The sequence below is a fragment of the Salvelinus sp. IW2-2015 genome, linkage group LG23 (assembly GCF_002910315.2).
Source record: "Salvelinus sp. IW2-2015 linkage group LG23, ASM291031v2, whole genome shotgun sequence".
NCBI classification, from domain to species: domain Eukaryota; kingdom Metazoa; phylum Chordata; class Actinopteri; order Salmoniformes; family Salmonidae; genus Salvelinus; species Salvelinus sp. IW2-2015.
In genome coordinates, this window is record NC_036863.1 from 13840720 (window position 1) to 13864410 (window position 23691).

The following is a 23691-nucleotide window of genomic DNA, read 5'->3' on the forward strand; positions in this document are numbered from 1 at the left end:
TTACATTTATATGATTCCAACGTTGCTTTGACAATTGAAATTACAGGAAAAGTGTTTGTCAGGTTAAATTATACGAATCATACTGTATGTTCATTTCCGCGTCATATGCATTTTGTCATTGAGGGGGATTCCAGAGGATTAGCCTATGCCAGACTATGAAGCAATAGTCCCAGCAGTTAAAATTAACTCCAAATGATTGTTGTGTAACGTGTTGAATGATCTAAGGTGCTTATGGTGGTGGAAGAAGTTTATTGATATGGTCCACAAGCTACGGAGCATCACAGGGATGTAAACATCCTATTGGGGGGGAAAAAAATTGAATTAAATTGTTTCCACGTAATTTCAACCAAACAATTCCATGTGATGACGTTGAATCAACGTGAAAAACGGATTTGCAAAAAGTCATCACTGTAAGGGAATTTCGTCTTTTTCATCCAACTTTTGGCTGATGACAGGGTTTAATTCACGTTAGTTGACAACTCAACAAAATCTAAATAAAAACTAGTCACTGAACTGATGTCTGTGCCCAGTGGGATGGGATATGAACTGATGTCTGTGCCCAGTGGGATGGGATATGAACTGATGCCCAGTGGGATGGGATATGAACTGATGTCTGTGCCCAGTGGGATGGGATATGAACTGATGCCCAGTGGGATGGGATATGAACTGGTGCCCAGTGGGATGGGATATGAACTGATGCCCAGTGGGATGGGATATGAACTGGTGCCCAGTGGGATGGGATATGACTGGTGCCCAGTGGGATGGGAATATGAACTGATGCCCAGTGGGATGGGATATGAACTGATGCCCAGTGGGATGGGATATGAACTGGTGCCCAGTGGGATGGGATATGAACTGATGTGTGTTCCCAGTGGATGGGAATTGAACTGATGTGTGTGCCCAGTGGGATGGGATATGAACTGATGTGTGTGCCAGTAGGATGGGATATGAACTGATGTGTGTGCCAGTGGGATGGGATATGAACTGATGTGTGTGCCCAGTGGGATGGGATATGAACTGATGTGTGTGCCCAGCGGGATGGGATATGAACTGATGTGTGTGCCTACTGGGATGGGATTTAAACTGATGTGTGTGCAAAAGTGGGATGGGATATGAACTGATGTGTGTGCCCAGTGGGATGGGATATGAACTGATGTGTGTGCCCAGTGGGATGGGATATGAACTGGACTATAATAGACACTGGGGAATAGAGAAACGGGGAGTGCAGTTATATTTTGCACATTAACATAGTATGTGATATTGCACATGCATACTGTAAATGGATGAGACTAGACACTTGTTAGTCCTATGAACAGATCTTGAAAAAGCTAAACCTACCTGTGCTCAAAGTGTAGCCTGCCTTGGTCAAAGAGCGCCACAGTAGAGGTGTCAATACCAATGAAATCTAGTGGTCAAGCAGGGAAATGGATCAAATCGTTTTTCCACCATTCATTTTTCCCATTGGGGATTTTAGAAACACTTAAAATTAGGGCTGTGTTTTGTGTAGGCTTACCGTGGTGTGACGGTTTGATAATCAGGTGACTTTTATCAATATATTTGTCTCTACTTACTCTCAGATTCGAAAATGATAATTAGCATAAAAGGAGACATTCGGCAGTCTCGTCCAGATCATCATGGCATTTGTAGGGGGGGGGGGGGTAAATACAGGCAAATATATTGATAAAAGTCACCTTGTCCTAGAGAGATTTACATGGTTATTTAAACATCACGCCAGGATAGGCCTACACGAAACTCAGCCCTTATTTTAAGTGTTTCTAAAATCCCTATGGGAAAAATGTATGGTTTCTAAAATGTTTGGAACCATTTCCCTGTTTGACCATTAGCTTTTTGACTCTTACTTTGGAACTCTATTACAGACATAAATAACACATAGTCCACCATTTTACATTCGATGTCGCTTGCATTTAAAAATAAATATATATATTTTTTTTTTGCAGTTTGCTTAGCTGTTTAGGACCTGAATTTACTGACCCCATGCTCCAACAGGTCAACCTGCCCAACAATTTGCTGACAACCTCATTGTTGATCATACTAATTGAATTCAAAATTAATTTACATGGGGCATACTATTATATCTAAAATTAAATATTTCAATCACCTGTGGGGTGATATTTATTATTTCATCCAATTATCACATGAAACTCAAACAAGTTGGGGCTTGATTGCAAAATGCACACAGATACATTGATAAACTTGTCTGATATAGTATGACACTTTTGTAGTTTAATGGAACCTGCACACATTTTCAATGCAGGTAGGTTACAATAGGGCTTGATTGAAGCTGTATGTCCACTATCCAGCTATTTAGCTTCATATTGTCTATGAAACATCCTGCTGCCCTGGTAATATGTATCTAATGAAACTCACAACTCGCTAATCACTTGCCTTTCAGAGATGTCTCCATACGTATAAAGTAGCTGCGTCATAACAATGCTTTTATAAATAGATTATTTTCAGCACTTCTCTGGTCAACAGGATTCTAATCAGATTCATCTTAAGGACAGTAATCGGAGCTATCCGTATGAATCCTCAGGATATTTAGGTTTCAAAGCATACGCTCTGAAATGGAATGTAATATCAGCATCAGAACTAAAATGACCAAGCTGTGTGGTCATCTGAAAAGGGAGTTGCCATGTTTGGAATGAGTATTAGGTGAGGACAGTGGGTGGGGGCTGACATTATGAAATTATTCAAAATATAACAAGAATAAATAGTCTTATATGCTTCAAAGTGCAAGTTATTAACTTGAGGTCACAGCAGTCATGGTCACCTCCAGTAAATCAGTGATACTAACAATTACTGTATTTCCTGAATACAGTATGGAAACTGCATTTCTAGTAGTCAGCAATGCACTGGGGCATGCATAATGAACCATTATACAAATTAGGACTCACTGTCAGGATTTTTATCAATTTGAAGGAAGTTAGAACAAAGGTGATTGAAGTTTTTCATGTGGCTTAAGCAAAAACTTTTGCTAATTTATATGCTACATTTCATCCCAAAAACTTCTGTCAGTGAAGCCATTGTTTATAACTTGAGCCGCCTGTTGCATAACTGACGTGATGTTGACTCATCAGATGCCATGATCTAAATATGACTAGTAGGAGATGATAAATCATAAAGAGATCACCATGCAATTACGCTAGACATTTTGACAAGTTAATTTGCAGGTTGCCTTTACTGCAAGACAGAGGGCCTGTCATCATCTTGACACAACTGGAGAGGAAATAACTTTCTTCCTGAGAGTCGTAAGCCATAACAACACATACTGAGGGCAGGCTGCATGCAAAATCTGTTATCCGGATGTTTCCGGTTTAAGAAAAAATAACTGCGGTCTTGTTGCACTGAGAATATGCAGCTTTAGATGCATTTCATCAATGAAACAATGACAACTGAAAGAAATTCAACTTCATATGAATTCAAAACACACTTTGGCACAGCACTGGATAAATGTTGTTGTGCCTTAAACCTGGAACGTATAGATAGGCATACCTGTTTTGATTGAAAAGGGCCCTCAGTTTGAACATATACTACCAAAGTCCGTAAAATAAGAAATATCGTCTGAAATAAGTGCTATAGGCTAACAGAGTGATTGTGCTGTTCTTAACTTCCAGTAGTATATTTTGTGCGGGAGGAAATATCCTTCAATCACACTATTTCCTGGGGTGATCCTACACAATTTTAATTATTCTTGCTTCATACTCTTTGAAAACATTTACATTTCATGACACCATGTTTGTTCAATTAGACACAACAGAAGAGATGTTAGTTCTTTTTGTTGGTGTAGGTGTAACAATTGTCTCTTATTCCCTTCAGATGAAAATCTGAATGGGCCACTGTAGATCTGACTACAGTTTACATTTACATTTACATTTAAGTCATTTAGCAGACGCTCTTATCCAGAGCGACTTACAAATTGGTGCATTCACCTTATGATATCCGTGGAACAACCACTTTCCAATAGTGCATCTAACTCTTTTAAGGGGGGGGGGTTGAAGGATTACTTTATCCTATCCTAGGTATTCCTTAAAGAGGTGGGGTTTCAGTGTGTTCCGGAAGGTGGTGATTGACTCCGCTGACCTGGCGTCGTGAGGAGTTTGTTCCACCATTGGGGTGCCAGAGCAGCGAACAGTTTTGACTGGGCTGAGCGGGAACTGTACTTCCTCAGAGGTAGGGAGGCGAGCAGGCCAGAGGTGGATGAACGCAGTGCCCTTGTTTGGGTGTAGGGCCTGATCAGAGCCTGAAGGTACGGAGGTGCCGTTCCCTCACAGCTCCGTAGGCAAGCACCATGGTCTTGTAACGGATGCGAGCTTCAACTGGAAGCCAGTGGAGAGAGCGGAGGAGCGGGTGACGTGAGAGAACTTGGGAAAGTTGAACACCAGACGGGCTGCGGCGTTCTGGATGAGTTGTAGGGGTTTAATGGCACAGGCAGGGAGCCCAGCCAACAGCGAGTTGCAGTAATCCAGACGGGAGATGACAAGTGCCTGGATTAGGACCTGCGCCGCTTCCTGCGTGAGGCAGGGTCGTACTCTGCGAATGTTGTAGAGCATGAACCTACAGGAACGGGTCACCGCCTTGATGTTAGTTGAGAACGACAGGGTGTTGTCCAGATCACGCCAAGGTTCTTAGCACTCTGGGAGGAGGACACAATGGAGTTGTCAACCGTGATGGCGAGATCATGGAACGGGCAGTCCTTCCCCGGGAGGAAGAGCAGCTCCGTCTTGCCGAGGTTCAGCTTGAGGTGGTGATCCGTCATCCACACTGATATGTCTGCCAGACATGCAGAGATGCGATTCACCACCTGGTTATCAGAGGGGGAAAGGAGAAGATTATTGTGTGTCGTCTGCATAGCAATGATAGGACAGACCATGTGAGGATATGACAGAGCCAAGTGACTTGGTGTATAGTGAGAATAGGAGAGGGCCTAGAACAGAGCCCTGGGGGACACCGTGGTGAGAGCACGTGGTGCGGAGACGGATTCTGCCGCGCCCCTGGTAGGAGCGACCTGTCAGGTAGGACGCAATCCAAGCGTGGGCCGCGCCGGAGATGCCCAGCTCGGAGAGGGTGGAGAGGAGGATCTGATGGTTCACAGTATCAAAGGCAGCCGATAGGTCTAGAAGGATGAGAGCAGAGGAGAGAGAGTTAGCTTTAGCAGTGCGGAGCGCCTCCGTGACACAGAGAGAGCAGTCTCAGTTGAATGACTAGTCTTGAAACCTGACTGTTGGATCAAGAAGGTCATTCTGAGAGAGATAGCAGGAGAGCTGGCCAAGGACGGCACGTTCAAGAGTTTTGGAGAGAAAAGAAAGAAGGGATACTGGTCTGTAGTTGTTGACATCGGAGGATCGAGTGTAGGTTTTTCAGAAGGGGTGCAACTCTCGCTCTCTTGAAGACGGAAGGACGTAGCCAGCGGTCAAGGATGAGTTGATGAGCGAGGTGAGGTAAGGGAGAAGGTCTCCGGAATGGTCTGGAAAAGAGAGGAGGGATAGGGTCAAGCGGGCAGGTTGTTGGGCGGCCGGCCGTCACAAGACGCGAGATTTCATCTGGAGAGAGAGGGGAGAAAGAGGTCAAAGCACAGGGTAGGGCAGTGTGAGCAGAACCAGCGGTGTCGTTTGACTTAGCAAACGAGGATCGGATGTCGTCGACCTTCTTTTCAAAATGGTTGACGAAGTCATCAGCAGAGAGGGAGGAGGGGGAGGAGGGGGAGGAGGATTCAGGAGGAGGAGAAGGTGGCAAAGAGCTTCCTAGGGTTAGAGGCAGATGCTTGGAATTTAGAGTGGTAGAAATTGGCTTTAGCAGCAGAGACAGAAGAGGAGAATGTAGAGAGGAGGGAGTGAAAGGATGCCAGGTCCGCAGGGAGGCGAGTTTTCCTCCATTTCGCTCGGCTGCCCGGAGCCCTGTTCTGTGAGCTCGCAATGAGTCGTCGAGCCACGGAGCAGGAGGGGAGGACCGAGCCGGCCTGGAGGATAGGGGACATAGAGAGTCAAAGGATGCAGAAAGGGAGGAGAGGAGGTTGAGGAGGCAGAATCAGGAGATAGGTTGGAGAAGGTTTGAGCAGAGGGAAGAGATGATAGGATGGAAGAGGAGAGAGTAGCGGGGGAGAGAGAGCGAAGGTTGGGACGGCGCGATACCATCCGAGTAGGGGCAGTGTGGGAAGTGTTGGATGAGAGTGAGAGGGAAAGGATACAAGGTAGTGGTCGGAGACTTGGAGGGGATTGCAATGAGATTAGTGGAAGAACAGCATCTAGTAAAGATGAGGTCAAGCGTATTGCCTGCCTTGTGAGTAGGGGGGGAAGGTGAGAGGGTGAGGTCAAAAGAGGAGAGGAGTGGAAAGAAGGAGGCAGAGAGGAATGAGTCAAAGGTAGACGTGGGAGGTTAAAGTCACCCAGAACTGTGAGAGGTGAGCCATCCTCAGGAAAGGAACTTATCAGGGCGTCAAGCTCATTGATGAACTCTCCAAGGGAACCTGGAGGGCGATAAATGATAAGGATGTTAAGCTTGAAAGGTGGTAACTTGACAGCATGGAATTCAAAGGAGGCGATAGACAGATGGGTCAGGGGAGAAAGAGAGAATGTCCCCTTGGAGAGATGAGGATCCCAGTGCCACCACCCGCTGACCAGAAGCTCTCGGGGTGTGGAGAACACGTGGGCAGACGAGGAGAGAGCAGTAGGAGTAGCAGTTTATCAGTGGTAATCCATGTTTCCGTCAGTGCCAAGAAGTCGAGGGACTGGAGGGAAGCATAGGCTGAGATGAACTTGCCTTGTTGGCCGCAGATCGGCAGTTCCAGAGCTGCCTGAGACCTGGAACTCCACGTGGTCGTGCGCGCTGGGACCACCAGGTTAGAGTAGCAGCGGCCACGCGGTGTGAGCGTTTGTATGGTCTGTGCAGAGAGGAAGAACAGGGATAGACAGACACATAGTTGACAGGCTACAGAAGAGGCTACGCTATGCAAAAGAGAATTGGAATGACAAGTGGACTACACGTCTCGAATGTTCAGAAAGTTAAGCTTACGTTGCAAAAATCTTATTGACTAAAATGATATAGTACTGCTGGCTGGTGAAATAGGCTAGCTAGCAGTGGCTGCGTTGTTGACTTTGTTTGAAGTGTAGCTGGCTAGGTAACCTCTAACTGGCTAGGTAACCTCAACAATTACTCTAGACTACACAATTATCTTGGATACAAAGACGGCTATGTAGCCATCTAAGATCAAACAAATCAAACTGTTGTACTGTAATGAAATGAAATGTAATACTACCTGTAATACTACCTGTGGAGCAAAGCGGAATGCAACTACTCGCTCCAAACCAAACCGGAGGCGTATGTAGAGGGAGAGGCAATAGAAGTGGTTGTTTCTTGTATTATTGTCTTTGTGTCTTTAGAGGACTGCTTCACCTTAATGTCCCCTTTCCTTTTTTCTGTCCTTATTTTGTCCCACTTTGTCCCTTCTTTGTCCCTTCTTCTCTTCTGCCAACTAGACACTCCTTGTTAGCTAGCTAGCTTCTTTCAGGAATGTCCCTAGCAACTGCCTAGCAACAGGTAAACAACTTAGCTAGCTAAGAAAACGGTATAATTTTATGAAAAATTGTTACTTTTTCAAAAGCCTTTCTTCGTTGTTTGCTGCTTGTTTGGTCTCCTATTCAGTTTGCAGTTTTCTTTTGATTTTTTTTCGATGTACTTTACTCTAAAAAAAAACATTTAAATTTCAATATTTGTAGGAGCTCATCTTTTCAGCTGCTGCTGCTTAATTTGGAACTCCGGAACATGACATGACGGAGTTTGACTGGAGTAGTGCAGTTATTGTTGTTGTCACTGAGTTAGCACAATGCTATGCTTACCTCAGCAGGCATCAGCCCCTCTTATATATACCTATGTTCTCCCAGTTCAGTGAGAAACTATTGTCAGGCTGTTCTTGTCGGTTTAATATCCAGGTTTTCCTCTAGGATTTTGCTTGTGCTTAGCTCTATTCGGTTTCTTTTTATCCCCCAAAAAACTCCTTAGTCTTTGCCGATGACAAGCATACCCATAACATGATGCAGCCACCACCATGCTTGAAAATATGAGGTGTGTTACTCATGTTGTTAGTTCTGCCCCAAACATAACACTTTGTATTTAGGACATAAAGTTAATTTCTTTGCCACATTTAACGTGATGCATCTTTTGGAATATTTTTTATTTTGTACAGGCTTCCTCCTTTTCACTCTGTCATTTAGGTTAATATTGTGGAGTATCTACAATGTTGTTGATCGATCCTCAGTTTTCTCCTATCACAGCCATTAAACTCTGTAACTGTTTTAAAGTCACATGGTGAAATCCTTGAGTGGTTTCCTTCCTCTCCGGCAACTGAGTTAAGAAGGACACCTGTGTCTTTGTAGTGACTGGTTGTATTGATACAGCATCCAAAGTGTGATTTAATAACTACAACATACTTAAAGGGATATTCGATGTCTTAAAAAAAAAAAAAAAAGTGTTTAACCCATATACCAATATGTGCACTTCTTTGCAAGGCATTGCAAAAATCTTTCTGGTCTTTGTGGTTAAATCTGTCTTTAAAATTCACTGCTCGACTAAGGGACCTTAAAGATACAGTGCATTCGAAAACTATTCAGACCCCTTGACGTATTCCACATTTTGTTACGTTACGGCCTTCTAAAATTGATTAAGTCATTTTATTAATTTTAGAATAAGGCTGTAATGTAACAAAATGTGAAAAAAGTAAAGAGGTCTGAATACTTTCCGTATGTACTGTAAATGTATGTGTGGGGTACAGAGATGATGTAGTCATTCAAAAATCACGTTAAACATGTTAAACACACCATGCAACTTGTTAAGCATGTTTTCACTCCTGAACTTATTTAGGCTTGCCGTAACAGAGGTTGAATACCTATTGACTCAAGACATTTCAGCTTTTCATTTTTTATTAATCTGTAAAAAATTCCAAAAACATAATTCCACTTTGACATTATGAGGTATTGTGTGTAGGCCTGTGACACAAAATCAAAATGTAATCCATTTAAAATTCAGGCTGTAACAGAACAAAATGTGGAAAAGGTCAAGGGGTTGAATACTTTCTAAAGGCACAGTATCTGTATAAGTAGCAAGAGTGGAAATAAATACAGTATTTATTGCAGAAAACCTTTCTCTCATTTGGTGGAGGGGGAACTCTACACAACACTTTGCCTCAAACTCTCTGAAACAATATTTCCTTAGCAATGGTGCTTGTCCCTCCCATGTTGTCAGCTGATGTATCTTCGCTCCTTATCGCTGTCAATATGAATGGAAGCTACTGGACTGAATCAAATCTACATACATTTTCAGAGCAGAGGCACAGTGCTCACTTAACTCCACTTTAATAAACAAGACCGGCTGCTGCATGCCGATCAAGTTAGGAGTTTTCTCCTCCGTCCTCATTTTGAATGCAGCACTAAAGAAGTGTTCGAATGACTCTGGGCGATGTGGATGTACAAAGATGACCAGTTTACCTGCCTGTTGCATGCACGTGCGATACTACGTGAATGATGAGACATTTTTGAGTTTCGTCCACCTACATATAATCTGTCAGTACTAAAGTTGGTGATTAGCGCCCAGTGGTGAATGTCACCATGGCGACCGTGGTAGACTGAGGGTCTTCTGAGCTTCTTATCTTCCTGGACAGATGAGTCTAGTCCCACAGTCATGTGACATCTTTATGTGGTGGTATTATCATTCTCACCTTGCTGAACAGGTAGCGTTAGCCACATTATTTAGGTTGGGATAAGCACATGCGTAACTAAGCTTGATAGTGAGGGATAAACATGAGCCTTTATATGCTAACTAGACAAGATCTTTGTCTACTAGTGCATTTTCTTCACTGTGCTAAGTGTTTTTTTTTTTTTTTTTTTTTTTTTTATACCTTATTGGCTCAGTTGATGTTCAATCTAAGATACGACACATCATCTCAGCCATGTTTTTCTTGTACAACAGCCTCTGTCAACCAGTGACCGCATTACTAAAATGTAACCCTCCAATGATTGTGGTAGTTTAGCTCTGAGTCTGATAGCCCTGCTGCTGCCAGATGGTGCTACTATTCCTTAAATCTTTTGTCAATTGCCATTAGCGTCCTACATTTAAAATAATTCCTATGATTAACAGTGTTAACAATTTGTGAACAAATGTTTTAATTTTATTTATAACAAGGTGGGCAGAAACGTGACAATAGTTTTGGGAAATCTGTTGCAGCTCAAGTCTACAAAAATACCCACAATTCTCTTTCGTCTGGGCTGGCTGGATACACACAATAATACCAAAGTCAATATCAGCATGTGAAGGCGCTAACTAGCTGTAAAATCGCTAAAAGAAACTGAATATCAATTTAGGAGTCTATCTCACCGAGTTCAACTTGCAGTTCATCTCTACCCAGAGTGAGAGCAGTGTACATTTCTTTCTCACAGAGCTACTTATGAGGAGATGGGGAAACTCCATTTGAATCGTAATTCTGCCCATTGTGTACGTTGCCACCGCTTTGTCATTGGGCTGCGCGTTGCATTATGGGCAATTCTGGGACAAGGAGAGCTCTCCTTCAAGGAGTGAATAGGAGTAAATTGTTAGGTGACCTAAACTGGGATATGCTTAACACCCCAGCTGTCCTACAATCTAAGCTAGATGCCCTCAATCTCTCACACAAATGATCATGGAACCTACCAGGTACAACCCTAAATATGTAAACACGGGCACCCTCATAGATATCAATATGACCAACCTGCCCTCTATATACACCTCTGCTGTCTTCAACCAGGATCTCAGCAATCACGGCCTCAATGCCTGCATCTATAATGGCAGCGGTCAAACGCTCCCTAAAACACTTCAGCGAGCAGGCATTTCTAATCAACCTGGCCCGGGTATCCTGGAAGGATATTGACCTCATTCCGTCAGTAGAGGATGTCTGGTTGCTGCCCACTGCACTTAGGCTAGGAAACACTGTCACCCCCGATAAATTTACGATAATCGAGAATTTCAATAAGCATTTTTCTACGGCTGGCCATGCTTTCCACCTGACTACCTCTACCCCAAGTCAACAGCAGTGCACCCCCATACTGCAACTTTCCCAAGCCTCTGGACCCCTTCTTTCTAAAATTATTCACCGCAATTGTTGCAACCCCCATTACTAGCCTGTTCAACCTCTTTTTCGTATTGTCTGATATCCCCAAAGATTGGAAAGCTGCCGTGGTCATCCCCCTATTCAAAGTGTAGACACTCTAGACCCAAACTGTTACAGACCTATATCTATCCTGCCCTGCCTTTCTAAGGTCTTCGAAAGCCAAGTTAACAAACAGACCACCGACAATTTCGAATCCCACCGTACCTTCTCCGCTATACAATCTGGTTTCCGAGCTGGTCATGGGTGCACCTCAGCCACGCTCAAGGTCCTAAACGATATCATAACCGCCATCGATAAAAGACAACACTGTGCAGCCGTATTCATCGACCTGGCCAAGGCTTTTGACTCTGTCAATCACCGTATTCTTATTGGCAGACTCAACAGCCTTGGTTTCTCAAATGACTGCCTCGCCTGGTTCACCTCCTACTTCTCAGATAGAGTTCAGTGTGTCAAATCGGAAGGCCTGTTGTCCGGACCTCTGGCAGTCTCTATGGGGGTGCCACAGGGTTCAATTCTCGGGCCGACTCTCTTCTCTGTATACATCATTGATATCGCTCTTGCTGCTGGTGATTCTCTGATCCACCTATATGCAGACGACACCATTCTGTATATTTCTGGCCCTTCTTAGGACACTGTGTTAACAAACCTTCAGACAAGCTTCAATGCCATACAACTCTCCTTCCGTGGCCTCCAACTGCTCTTAAATGCAAGTAAAACTAAATGCATGCTCTTCAACTGATCGCTGCCCGCACCTGCCCGCCCGTCTAGCATCACTACTCTGGACCGCTCTGACTTAGAATATGTGGGCAACTACAAATACCTATGTGTCTGGTTAGACTGTAAACTCTCCTTCCAGACTCGCATTAAGCATCTCCAATCCAAAATTAAATCTAGAATCGGCTTCTTATTTCGCAACAAAGCCTCCTTCACTCATGCTGCCAAACATACCCTCGTAAAACTGACCATCCTACCGATCCTTGACTTCGGCGATATCATTTCCAAAATAGCCTCCAACACTCTACTCGGCTAATTGGATGCAGTCTATCACAGTGCCATCCGTTTTGTCACCAAAGCCCCATATACTACCCACCACTGTGACCTGTATGCTCTCGTTGGCTGGCTATATTCGTCGCCAAACCCACTAGCTCCAGGTCAGCTATAAGTATTTGCTAGGTATAGCCCCGCCTTGTCTCAGCTCACTGGTCACCATAGTAGCACCCACCCGTAGCACGCGCTCCAGCAGGTATATTTCACTGGTCATCCCCAAAGCCAACTCCTCCTTTGACCGCTTTTCCTTCCAGTTCTCTGCTGCCATTGACTGGAACGAATTGCAAAAATCACTGAAGCTGGAGACTCCTAGCTCCCTCACTAACTTTAAGCATCAGCTGTCAGAGCAGCTCACAGATCATTGAACCTGTACATAGCCCATCTGTGAATAGCCCACACAACTACCTCATCCCCATATTGTTATTTTAAATGTTTTTGTTCCTTTACACCCCAGTATCTACTTGCACATCATCTTCTGCACATCTATCACTCCAGTGTTTAATTGCTAAATTGTAATTATTTCGCCAATATGGCTTATTTATTGTTGTAAATGAGTACTTGTGCTCAAATACTCTGGTTAAATAAAGGAGAAATAAAAATTTAATAAATATTGGGCGCTAGCTCAAACTGAACATGAATGTCGTGAACAAGAATTACAACATTGCAAATGTTTTTCAAGTTGTGAGAACTTGTTCTCTGTAATATCGTATAGCTTTGGAATCATGACATTACGTACTTTTGAGGAAAATAGGCATGTTTCTCGACTCATCCTGACTTTGAGAAGGGATTGCATGACAATTAGCTTAGCAACCGTGTGACGCAGCATGACAACATGAATGCAATTGGTCCATCGTCAGTTAGGTGGGGTGGTTCTCCATTCATTGCCCAATGGAATTCCGATCTCCTCCTTTCTGTAATATCGCTGTTTCCCTCGGACACACAGGGCGCATTGTGACTTGGTACTTGAAGGAGAAACGGGGTTGAATAATTTGGTACACTGTTTAGATTGACCTCATCTAAGCGAAATATATACTTTGTCATGATGATATAAACGGATGGATGTGTTCTAGACAAGTATGCTCATGATCTATTGGCTGATTTGGCGGTCTGGAGCGCAGGTCATTATTTTAAAAGCGTTATGAAATGTGGTAGGGGATCACACACTTCAGTCGAGAATTATGTAGCTATGACGCATTCCTACATGATTTCCTGATTTTCAGAGACAGACCCCTTAGATGTAAAATCATGGGGACATTTCTTTTAACCTACTGATAGAACACAAGCTTCCACCAAATTGACAGGAGTTTCATAATTTTTATTGGATTATTACTTTTAAGCTGCACAGCCGGTAATACACTTGTGTCCCCCGGCGACCGGCTCGTACCTGAAACATACACCATTCAGGCTCCAAAGACATCCTAACTGGAAAGAAACAGGGAAAATATGTGACCCGTTTCAGGAAACTAGGCGTATGTCGCACGTCGCTACTTCACAGGAGAGGCATTTGAACATTTAAAAAAATATATATCTAAATACGTTTTTTGGCAGAAATGCTTTCTGTAACGTGAACTTTCATGTGCCTTAATAACAAACGTGTGTGCCACCTGTAAATGCAAATACAATTGTTAAATAATGAGCCTAGTTGGTTTTAATAGGGAAATATACAGGAACCTCCCCACTAGCCTTGATTGGCTGAGATAATGGATGGTCTGGACATGCCGAGAGATGAGTTTGGATTGGTCTGACATGTAGAATGTCTATATCATGAGCTTTTAAGTGTGTGTGGATAATCCTGTCTACCGCTGCTTTTTTTTAAAGATATCATGAATAACTGAAAATGTTTTGCTACTGCTCTCAAAATTGCTGCCCTGAAGTTAATAGTGCTATCGACCAAGCTCAGTGGTAAAACATTGTGATGGGCTACTTTCTGGAGGATGATCGTGCCGTGCTGACTCTCTGACTCTGAAAATTAATCAGACAATGAGGAAATCCCTGATTTTAGGTTTCATTAAACCAGAAATGTTTGTCTTCTGATGACAATGATGGGGAAGAAACTGTGTCATTGTCATGGAAGAAGTTGACCGAGTTTTGAAATCAGTGGAATGCCTGGTGGGAGCAGAGAGATGATTGCCAAATGCAAAGAGAACACAGAAAGAAGGCTGTTGTATAAAACACCTGTCTCCAGATTACATCTTCAAACTAAGGGCAACCATGGCAGAGGGAGAAGCGTTCTTCCATGTATACGGGTAGAGTCGTGCAAGTTAAAGCGTACTGTTAGCTAGCTAGCTAACGTTAGCTGGCTGGCTCGCTAGCTAACGTTACGTGTATGATCTGTGTAGGAGATCTAGAAAGGTTCCCAAGTTGGAATTCCGAGTTGGATGACCGTTCAAATAGATTTTTCCCAGTCTGAGTTTTTTTCCCCGTGTTCCAAGTTGTTTTGAACGCAGCATTTAGAGTTGGGATTATGGTTAATTGTTCAGCTAGCTAGCTACATGTCTAAACAAAATACTCTACTATGCAAGTAACCATTTCACGGTACCGTTTACACCTTCTGTATTCTGTCCATGTGACAAATAAACGTAGATTTGATTTTATATAGTCTGTGTTTACCAGAGATTGTAATGTGAAGAACAACATGACCTGCACCAAATTGTGTGTGGAGGCATCACCAGAACCAAAGTCAAATTAGGATATAGGCCAAGGACTAGATAAAGTTTATATTTACTACTACTTTCACCACTTTTAGTCTTGAAGGCTTTGGTTGTTTACTACACTGTGAATCCTTAAAGAGACTGGTGGGGCTCAGGCTTAAGATGCTGAATGGGTGTAGACAAAGAATAGCTCTCCAGTAGGTGTACCAAAACATTCAGAGGCCATTTTCTCAAAAGTGGGGTTACAAGTTTAGCAACTTTCAAAGCAGAATTACTTTTTCATTGTTCTTCAACTGCAGTGTATGATTATACAATTTTCTAGCTCGGAGTCTCTACTTTTATCCAATGTAAAAAAAAATATATAATAATAACATTCCAGATTTTGCTACACGGGACCAAATCCAGGTGGTGGGTCAAACATGCATACTGTCTTCATAATACACAATCTGATAGAGTGGCTAATGCTACTTCATGATGTTGCAGTGCGCATCTGAAAGTAGTCTGAAAATAGTGATGGAAAAGTGTTTTATTAAGACACTCATCTTTCTACTGATTATTGTATAATTGATGTTCATTGATGTCCATTTCTGTTTAAAACACTAGATGTAGCCAATGTTTTGTGTTTACAGACTAGGTATCATATCTGTTAGTGCAGAGTAATTAGTTAGTGCATATAACTCCTCACAATTTCAACATGGAGGTATCTTGCCATTCCATGTTACTGTCAGAGTTGTACAAGCCCTCTTCAAAGGGATATTCAATTTATCCCCAAAATTAACCCCCAGGCCACGATTGGGATGTGATAATTTGATTTCACAGAGAGATGTTAAGGATTCTCTTTTTAATCCTATTTCTCCCTCACCTTGCTAATCTAGTCTAGCATCTATCATCTACCACGATTTCAGGCGTTGTCCTCAATTTGCAATTAACCCAATGCTGGCATCTGGAGACCAAGATCGGTTTGGATATGTGGTCAGAGAAGACTCAGGGGAGACAAGGGAAAGAGTAGTAGAGGGGATGTGGAAGGAAATGGATACTCAAGTCAAACTATAATAAGGTTTTTGAGAAGCCGTTACTCAAATGAATGGCGCAGTGTCGCTGTACATGAAAATCATTCACGTCTCTCATCCGGTTTACCGTTGATAAGGTGAACCTCGTCTTTTTTAGCTAAGGCCTTATCAAAGACGAAGCGAGGAGAGGGAGTGCTGTCTGTCTGCCATGGGGTGTGTTTTTGAGACAGCTGTTCGTCAAACTATTTCTGTCCCCAATGTCAGGGGACTAATGGCATTGTGCCGCCATTCGCATGGCCTGGCTGGAAAACCAAAAAGCTCAATATCAAACAGGGCATTGAATTCACCACAGATCCTTAGCTAAGGAGCCCTGGCATGCATTACTCTCTGGCATTAACCCACTGCAGCCAAGAAACACTGGCAGCCACTTGTTATCCCTGCAGAGAGAATGCTAATCACCCCAAAAAATATCCTAGACTTCGACAAAGGTTCCCCCCAGGGGATGGAATTTGCAGTCGAACATGATTTTGTTTGTGTAATTTCCAGGCCGTGGACAGAATATGATCACTGTCAGAATTGGCTATCTACTTTGCTATACCTTTCCACAAGGCTTATTCCAATGTGACACAGCCACTGGACCCATTTGGCCCAGGCCCTAATGAAACTGGCCAGTTTTGCTGACAGCAGTTTTATCGTCTGAATAAATTGCATGTATTATTATTATTTTTGACTTGTCTTTCCTTTCCCTGAAAAGCTCAGGGAAGGCTGACTTGTGCTATCAAAACAAACGGGTGAATGTGCCAAATCATATAAACCTGCAAAATTGCCAATCTTCAACAGAGAAAGAGGTAGACACAGTCCGCTGGCATTGAATTTGATTGTATTGTTTCCGGCATATGCACTAGAACCAGCTTGGCCTACATTCACCAGCCGCTTTTTTTGTTGATGGAAATAATCTCGTATCTCCTGTGGATTACAGGAGTGGGGATTCACTAAACTGAGGAACAGGGGTGGTATGCAGTCTATGATTTAGTCTTTCAGATTTCTTCTCACTCTGTCTCACTCCCTGCTTTGAAGCCATTTTAAGGCCTTGTGTGCCATTCAAGAAACTACCAAGACACTGTAATGAAGTGTGGGAGATTGAATAAATCCCCTTTGTGCAGATTCTTGTTTGGCTATCCAGGAAATGTTGTAGGATTATGTAGGTTGATACTGTGAGAACAGAACTGCTAAGCACACCCTGAAGCACAGGAAAACTGTGATATCACAGACAGATTATTTTACTGTAATTTGTTTTTCATTTGTTACCATTATCGCATTGCTGATCGCTCCAAATAAAGCTGTCATAAGAATGGCCAAGCCTTCTCTTATTTGCAATGACACAGGCTTATTCATTCAATGTAAAAACAATGTTTCAAGTAGCAGTAGCTTTCGGTTAATGGCTACATACATAGTAGCGGTGCATGGGTAAAATCACTGGGCAAGCCAGGAAAAGAAAGACATATTACAACCAATGTGTTGTGCTAATTGCGTTGTTTGCTATAACCTGTTAGTTCATAGGCCTATATATCACAGTCGCAAGGCATAAGGCCGAGACAATTAGAAGAAAGTGGCAGAATAAATTAAACTATACCTTTGTTTCATCACAAAACCGGAGAGCAACATCTGTCCGGTGAAGTCCACAAAGAATATTGCATTGAACAAACAGTTACATGACCTACAGCATGGTCAAGCAAGTTAATATTTCCGACCATTTCCTCACTAATGAACCAAGGGAAGTTACCGCAAAGAAACTTTTTTTTTTCAACATCAAATAACCCATGCTTAGTCTAATAGTGACAACTAAAATATACCAAAAACAATTCAGTCCAATCAACGTAAGCTAAATATAATGTGGCTGTCCATGGTTCTGATTTCTCTCTCGCTCTGTGTGGGTACGTGCAAGTAGAAAAAACATGTTGACTCACCCTACTTGTAGAGAAACGCCAATGTTGTCAAAACGGTCTATATCTCTGTCATGCTCGCTAGCCTAACTTCCTTCCAGGGGCATTGATAAGCCAGCTAGTTAACATTAGCCTACTACAGCTAGCTACATAGGGAACTTCCATCCTCCTTAGGCCAGGAGCACAATTAATTTATGGTTGGATCAAAATCATTGCTATAATCATTGGCCAGTATGGAGAATTAAGTAAAATCACAAGTCCAAATCCCTATCTCTATCGATGGCTAATCTCTATCGATGGCTAATGAAAAGGGCCAATTTTAGCTAGCTAGCTAGCCACCTGAGGACAATAACACAACAAGATGCAACAATTCAAGTTTTTTTCTGTCAATGACGTTTTGCTCTAGATGTGATGTGATGTGAAGCAAAATCCAAACTGGCTTCTCTTTTTTTTTTTTTTTTTTGTGCGCCAGGACCCATTCACAGTTCAGCTCACTCAGTTTAGCTCAATGCTGATTGGCTAATGCTTTCTGGCTTCCCTTGCATTCAATGCTATGGGTGGCAACAATGTCATACTCTTTTTGACTAGACAGTATCAGATAGATGGACTATACATGCAGAGACAAAGGGGTGCTGTTTTGCTCGCTCAGTTGCTTTCTCCAGTGAGATACATTCAGCCTCTTGAGCATTTAAGGAAAATTATGAAACACAGAGAGACGAAAGACAAATACATTTTTGGGGGGGAAAGCCCGGCTATGCCCAGGTATTATCTAGCTAGCATGGAGAGGGAGAGGGTGCAATGGAAAATGTGCTTCACCTCTCTAGGCTAGATGGGACGCTACCGTCCCACCTGACCAACATCCAGTGAAAGTGCAGGGCGCCAAATTCAAACTACAGAATTGTAAATATTTAACATTCTTGAAAATACACATGCAATATGTCAAATTAAAGCTTGACTTGTTAATCCAGCCACGGTGTCAGATTTCAAAAAGGCTTTACGGTGAAAGCAAACCATGCTATTATCTGAGAACAGCACCCCATCAAACAAACACAGACAATCACATTTCATCCCGCCAGGCGTGACACAAAACTCAGAAATAACGATATAATTCATGCTTTACCTTTTGAAGAGCTTCTTCTGTTGGCACTCCAATATGTCCCATAAACATCACAAATTGTCCTTTTGTTAGATTAATTCCGTCGTTATATCTCAAATGTCAATTTATTTTGCGCGTTTGATCCAGAAAAACACAGGTTCCAACTCGCGCAACATGACTACAAAATATCTAATAAGTTACCTGTAATCTTTGTCCAAACATTTCAAACAACTTTCCTAATACAACTTTAGGTATTTTTTAACGTAAATAATCGATAAAATTTAAGACGGGATAAACTGTGTGCAATAGCGGATAAAAACAAAGTGAGCGAGCTTTCAGGTCACGTGCCCCAACCACAACAGTACACTAGATTCGACCCTTGTTCTGAACAGCCCTACTTCTTCACTTCTCAAAGGAAAAACATCAACCAATTTCTAAAGACTGTTGGCATCCAGTGGAAGCGATAGGAACTGCAAGCAAGTGCCTTAGAAATCTAGATCCACAAAGAAAACCCATTGAAAAGAGAGTGACCTCAATTTTTTCCCCTGGATGGTTTGTCCTCGGGGTTTCGCCTGCCAAATAAGTTCTGTTATACTCACAGACATCATTCAAACAGTTTTAGAAACTTCAGAGTGTTTTCTATCCAAATCTACAAATAATATGCATATCCTAGTTTCTGTGCCTGAGTAGCAGGCAGTTTACTTTGGACACACTTTTCATCCGGACGTAAAAATACTGCCCCCTAGCCTAGAGGTTAAGGGGCATGCAGCTCCACCTCCGCTTCATCAAGAGGATATCAGTACTGAAAGACCTACAGAGCGTGCTGCATACACAATCACTGTGTATTTACCAACATGGAGATTAGCAGTAAAGGATGTATGCTATTTGTACTCTGACTGACAGACAGACAGACAGACAGATGGATGCATTCTGGCTAACACATACACACACACACACACACACACAAACACTGAAATTGACTGCGAACAAACATACCCAAAGTGCATTGAATTTTATAGCCATGGTTGGAAAGTTGGTTCTTCATACATAATTAAGTGACGTTATGGGTTGAAGTTCTCACACTTCATTCATACTGATGTTCACATTTATATTACACGCCTTTCACGACACACACTCACATCCACTACTACCGCTAAATCGCTGTTGAATATCGTGGCAAAGATTTAGCTCATCACAATTTGCCTTCCTTGACATTCACTTGAGTGCGAGGACTCAAGTGTCTTTATATTTAGTGCAGAGGCACTTGTCAGAATTTGTTCCAAACGCCAGCCAACTTGCGAGAGAAATACCAGGCCTTGCTGCTTATTGCTCTGGGGAGGCACCCCTACCATTAACAGAACTGAGGAGTGATGTTAGCTATCCGTCTCTGGGATAAGATAGAATCAGATGGTATTTAAGACATGATTTATTATCTCTTCCCAAATGGCAGTCGGCTCATTTTGCCAACAGAGCCAAAGCGATAGGCTGGTCTCTATAGTCTCATCTCTCTGTTCAGACTATCTAATCATATAAAGCACTGCTGGATTTAAGGCATGGGGTTGAGCTGGAATTTTCTATAGCTCGAATATCACCTACTGTCCAGACTAGTCGGTCAGCGCTGAGCGGTTCAATAAAAACTCATATAATGTACGATTCTGTTGCTTCCCTAGACCATGAATACAATCATTAATACATAATATCATTAATAGTTCCTTTCAACTGGTCTTACGATTGAAAATACAGTATATGCAACATAGTATCTGACAGTTCTTTTAAAGACAACTTTCTACAAAATATTTACATTTACAAAACTAAAATGCATGAGCAAATTTTTTGCAATCATTCATATTCATAAGCAATTTTTGTTTGTTGGTATATTGTCAATTTTTCCCCGCATAGTGTGTGCTTTGAAGTCCCTAACTAGGGTGCCTGGTGATATTTATGCCCCAGTGTACTGAACCCAATTTGATATCTGGGCCAAATACTTGGCTTGAATTTGTTAGAGGCAAAAAAAGTATATTTCAATATACCGCCACTGCATTGCCCCATATTTCAAATTCTGTATACTGCAGTAGTTTACCACTGATTTATAGAGTACATTACGATGAAATGTTTATCAATGAAATTGCCATTTAACATACACATATTTATATTGATGGCTAGATTGAAAAAATCTAAGGCCATCGATTGATTACACAAACAGCTATTCTGTTTGAAACACTTTTATTGGCAGCACACAAAGGGCTATCGTGAAAGAGCATCGCACATGACATGCAATGTGGTCTCTGCAAGTTTCATCATATGGCATAAAACACATCACTACACATTTTGATAGAAGTGTGACGTCGGCAATTTTTCAGATTTATAATTGATATTGTGAGCCAGATGCATAACCGCATACATCTAAAATAGACTTCCATGTGACTCAGTGCCAGTCTATTCCACAGAGGACGTCAGGCATATGGTGGATGTCTCTGTCGGTGACTTCTCCCATAGTACAGTATGATCCACCACAGTTACATGCTGGGCTGATTGCAAGGTGTGTCTCTTCAGCCCTGAAAAGGTGCAGTGCACAGTTAGACAACCTGTCATTGTCAATGGAGAGAGAGAACGTCCCTGATGTCTGTACCTGCCCACTCTCAAGGTGTGTGTGGATAGTTCACTTGTGCCATAAGCAGACATGTCATAACAGCAACCACCTTTCTTCCCTCCCTTTTTCTGCTTGACAATGAGTTAGTAACTAATGACTGCTAGAAGCTTTTCATTTTCTATTCTAGTTAAATATGAAATCTGTAAGATGTTGTATTTTGATAACTTGAAGCTATGAAATTTCAAATGAACTATCATTATTGTAAAACACTTAAACAACAGGTATATTTTAGAGATATCATTATCTACTCCTCATGTTTGTGCAAAAGCTGAATTTCACGTTGATGATATGGCAGTTGTACTTTTCAAAAACCAAATGTAAATCTGAGAAGCTTAGATTATTAGTGAATCATGGGAAATATTTAGCATCTATACTGCATGTATGGAGTATGTGGCTCCTTCAGACAAAACTGTGACTACCACTCCACTGTGATGGGTTCAAAGGACCTGTATTGACTCCCCCTGAGCAAATTGGCCCCTCAGATCTAAGTACCGTTGTCTTTCTGTAGAGTCAAGTGTCTTTTAAGTTCCCAGGATGCAGGGGCAAATGGGGGGAGTTGACAAGAAGACTAATCAATCTAGAGAAATTTCCACATCACAGACCCTCAAGGCTTGCACGGAGAACAGGAGCATGTGATGATGATGAATACGAAGGCGCTCCAGCCGGGTTCTTCTAATCAGCCCGGTCTCCAAGAGTGACGCCTCCTGTGCTCTCCCATGTTCCCCTCTAAAAAAAGCATCCTTTGATCCCTAATCAATGAAGAGAGAGAGAGACCTACGCAAGGAAGCCAGCTCTGAAAGCTCTGCATAGTTTTAAGGGGGGGAAAGCATGAGGTTTCTCTCCCCTTTTCTTCGTAATCATCGCCTGTTTGCGTTGATGGCAGGATGACATCCACCTGTACTTTAAAACCTTGGAATAGCTTTGATATGATGCAGTGCAGTAATCGTGTTCCAACTAAATGGTTGGATAAAAAATAAAAAATAACAATGTTCTCTTATCTGCTGCCAGAGCACACCTGTGGTGGGGGTAGACTGTATCCCCCTTCAACAGTGAATGTTTTTAAATGTCCAATGCAGCTGTTTTTTATTTTTTTTTCAATTATATGGTCAAAAATAAACAAAAATAGCTTCTTAGCAAAGAGCAATTTCTCAAGCAATATTTTTGCTACGACTGTTTGGGAGTGGTAAGAGTGGGGAGGGGAAAACTAGCTGTTATTGGCAGATATGTTTGGAACTCTTTCTTATTGGTCTATTAACTAATTTACCACCTGGTGTTATAACGAGGCAGGCCAAAACTCCACCCCACCAAAACAGGCGGAATTTTCTGGTGTTTTTTTTTCAAACAGCTCTTGAACTAAAAGGGCATTCTCATCATTCTCACAATTGCACAGTATTATTCCAACCTGTATATGTGGAAATATATATAAAATACAGAAATATAGTTTTTGACTGCACTGGGCCATTAAGCAAGTTTAAACATGGGTTTATTTGGGACTCTCATGGGTTTATTTGGGACTCTACTTTGAATTTCGGTTTAATCTTTGGTTATTTTGTGCTTATCTGGGAAGTCAAAAACACTAAGCCACATTGATATCTATTTTCATATTTGGAAAATATATAATCTTCTATAGGATGTTCTGTAGGTAACCCTGTTTTGACTCCAAGAGCACAAAAGGGTTTAACTTTTAAGAGTTATTTTAAAGATCCCCTTGTTTCAGGGAAAATAAGGTTACTGTTAATTAAACTAGTTTGTCTTCTCCTGTTACCTTATACACTCCCATAATGATGCCGGTAGAACATCGTTACCTGGGCAACATGAACTTCAAGGGTTTAATTAATACATTTAATATAGTGTTTGGTAACTGCTGGTCACTTGCAGTTATTGCTTTCATATATTTCCTGTAATATAGCTTGACGATACCTTGTGCACCTCCATCAAAACAAATCTGGCATATGAACATGTATTAAGACGGACTGCCAAACCCATAAAAAACTATTACAAGCATCCCAGTCAGTGACATCAACTTCATTTTGGCTGTAATAAGTTTTGAGCGGAGTAGTTTTTAACTACAGCCTCGGGGAGTGTTATGGCCAAGTCGGCCAACAATACAACAGCCAGCTCTCTGCTGCACCTGGGGAGCCT

The 23691-nt window shown here is 42.1% G+C and overlaps 1 protein-coding gene across 6 annotated transcripts in view; it reads left to right on the forward strand.

The window, feature by feature from the left end:
- The window catches only part of LOC111950801 (opioid-binding protein/cell adhesion molecule), a 454724-nt gene that overhangs the window by 300813 nt on the left and 130220 nt on the right, over positions 1-23691 (forward strand). The window lies entirely within an intron of this gene.